The sequence below is a fragment of the Oryzias melastigma genome, linkage group LG11 (assembly GCF_002922805.2).
Source record: "Oryzias melastigma strain HK-1 linkage group LG11, ASM292280v2, whole genome shotgun sequence".
Lineage (NCBI taxonomy): Eukaryota > Metazoa > Chordata > Actinopteri > Beloniformes > Adrianichthyidae > Oryzias > Oryzias melastigma.
This window is the reverse complement of record NC_050522.1, coordinates 26,536,037-26,539,499: the sequence shown is the minus strand read 5'-3', so window position 1 is coordinate 26,539,499 and position 3,463 is coordinate 26,536,037.

Below are 3,463 nucleotides of genomic sequence, written 5' to 3'. Positions count from 1 at the left end.
TAGAGAGAGGGAAGTGGAGCCTGCCCTCTGAAGGAGGGGGGGGGTTAGAGGCTGTAAAACCCGTTTTGTCTCTGAGCGTGGCGAGCTCGCCGAATGAACGCCGCGTCTGTCAATAAACAGAAGGAGGGAAAATGGGGCCATAAAAATCCTGACAGAGGGAGTTCTGGCGGAGTGTGCCGCGACAGAGGGTCGGCAGAGGGGTCAGAGGTCGTAAAGTCTTTTCTTCAGTCGGTATGGAAGCACGTGCCTGATGGAAGGTGGCGGTGGGGGCGGAGTCAGGGCTATGAATCAGATTTTAGTGTCTCATCCGTCAGTGAAGACGGACTTCCTGCCGTGGATCTCAGGACCACACAGGAGCTCCGTGTCCACCAGCGACTGTCACATCTCTGCAGGAGCCCAGAGTCATCTGTTCACCCCTCCCTCTGTGAGCGTAGACTCCTTCCCATCATGCATCACTGCATGTTTAGCTGCAGAATTATATAATGCATCTGTGTTTACAAAAATCAACATTAAAGATGGAAAAGTGCATCGATTGAACCGTCCAGCAGCAGAAGTCGCATTTCTGAGGATTAGATAACAGATGATGATGATGATGATGAAGAGGATGATGATGAAGAGGATGATGATGAAGATGATGAGCATCAGGAATATTCCTGGAAATGTTTTTATGCTCATTTCTGCTTTTTGACTCGTGCAGAAAGAGAATAAAAATCAATGCAAACACCAGCAGATGGAATCATATCAGTGGAAAACATTGAGCTGATGGAACCACATGAGGATAACTGTCCTTATGGGGGGGGTACGAACCTGTACGGGGGACACGGGCGACCCGCAGGAAGTAAACCCGTACGGATGCAAACATACACGAGACTCTCACTCATCCGGGAGGGATTTGGAGCATCGTTCTCCGGACGACTTTGATAACTGAAAGATGTTTTTCTCGGTTCTCAAACAGACAAAACGTCTTCAGCTTCATAAAAACAAACTTTTTCTGCTCAGTTACGTTCGCTTAAAGGTCCATACCATGAAAATCCACCTTTTGAGCCTTAAGGTGTACGATACTGTTCAATCCTCACGGTAAACAGCCTCACAGCTGAATTTTGATCCGCCACACGTTTCTGAGTAACGCCTGGTTCACGGCGCCGAACGGAGGTCGCTTGCATGCGGCGCCCTCGTTGACCTACGGAGTGGTTCACACCAGCGCGGCCGGCTCACGCCGTGCGGCCGATTGTTTCTCTGTTTGGTCGATCTTTTGTGCGTGAGCCTCAAGCGATCGCGTCAATTCTGACAGGAAGTTACATCCAGATATATAACCAATTTTTCACAATAAAACACCTTGATTGGCAGATCATGTGTTTGTATCTAAACTCATGTTTTGTAATTAGTTTTTCAGTGTTCCATAGTTAATAGATGATCATTTATGTGGGTTTACTTTACTTTACTAGAGACCATTCCAGGATGTTCTTGGGGTAAAAATCCTTTTCTGGAGACGTTTTTCCGTTTACTCTTATTGAGAACATCCTCTTCCTCTGTTCCATTGTACCGTGTCTGTCTACTTTATCCAACTCGTGCTGCGTTCACACCAAACATGATTCACACAACAAATGTGTGTGGCGAGTCCGCTGCTCATCGCCTGCCTGAGCCTCATGTGGGAGGAGCTACAAGCAGGATGATCGCTACATGGAGCGGTGTCTGTGGATGTCTCACTTTGAATGGAAGACACGGATGATGTTGACAGATCATCCGTGTTCAACTAAAACATCAGTTACACGTCTACAGGTTTGGGTTCACGAGATCATTCAGAAACTGTCCCGGTACCCGGGTCGGGTCTGTGTGACGGCGCCGTGTTCCTGTGACTCACTGTCTCACATGAACCCGAGAGGGAAAATACAAACAAAATCAGCTGACCTTCTTTTTTTGATGAAAATAAGAAAAATGTCAGATTTCAGGAGGCTGGAGCCTCAGCGCCCCACGGCGGGACTCCTGGAGAGAGGCTGGCGGTCTGTCCAGAGTGACCCCGCGACCCCAGCGGGTGAAGGAAATAGATGGGAGTTCTGAACAAAAACGCTCCATTGGATTCATGATCTTCCTGCTGATTCAGTGGCTGAGAACGTCACGTTCCCAAAGTTGAGTTCCTGATTGGTAGATGGGACCCACCACGATTCAGATATTTAAGCTCTGGCCGCTAAGCTAACGCCACATCACTCAGATCACGCCGCGGGACTTCAGATTCACGTTTGTGCCGTTGACTAAACATTGGTGATCGCAGCTTTAGGAGAGAAAGAGCTTTACTGTTATCAGCTCTAAACTCATGTCTGTCACGTATGAAGATTTGACACGAAGACGGTAAACATCAGGAAGTAGATTTTTAGTCACTTATTTCAGATTTTAATTCAAGTATCTGCAAATAAATGTTAGAATACTCAGAATTTTTCCTTTAAATCAAAGAAATGACCGGATCATAGTTTATTTTACTAGTACCAATATCATCATTTTCTAGTTCCATGTTTTGGACCCNNTCACACGTCTTCAGTTTGTATCTCCGTCACATCGCCCACATGCTGGAAACACAAAGAGACTCGGTCCAGTCTTCTTTAGGCGTAGAGCCTCACATTGAGAACCAGCTTCCTGCACAGAGAAGCAGAATGTAAACATCATCATCTGAACCTGCTGCTGGTGATGATTCTGCTTTTCCCAGAATCCTCGGGGCCTTTCGGCGCTGAGACCGCTCTGCAGCCTTCAGGACGTCGACCTTCACTGGAGGAAAGACGCTTTGATGTCAGAGGAAACATAAAAGTCGTCACTCTGTGAAATACTGTGATATTTTGTCAGAACTGGTGTCGATTACAAATGCTGCAAAACAATTTAATAAAAGATTCTTCCTGTTGTGTTCCACTTACATCCCTGAGCAACAGTTGGCAGCACTAAACACCAAAACAGAAGATCTGCGAGAAGCATCTCGTGGATGTTTGCTCATGAGTTTGGTAGTTGTTGCTCCAAGATCCTGTTCAACTACAGTTCATCGTTTCTCTGGTTATTTAATTTGGTCGTTTGCTGAATTCATTCATTTAAGTTGTGTTGGAGATGCACCACACTTTATGTCCTCAGTTATATTTAAAGAACTGTTGGTTAATGAAACTTTGAAAACAGATTTTATTGAGGAGAAAAGACGATGTGAGTTTTGATCAATTATTACAAAAGTAACCAAAGTAAAAACACTTTGAATTTGCTTAGATGTGTGAGATACGACTGCAGTGATCAATGTTCCAATAATTAAATAAGATGTCTGTGGCAACACGAGCGGTTCAGGTACGCGGTATTGGACACACTAAAAGTTTATGAGACCCAGGATCACACGGGACGGACGGAGTTCTGAGAGATTTTGAAATATCACTTATTACAATTAAAATATGCTCAGCCCTCCTGCACCTACCAGACCGGGTCAACAGGTGGGGGGGGACAC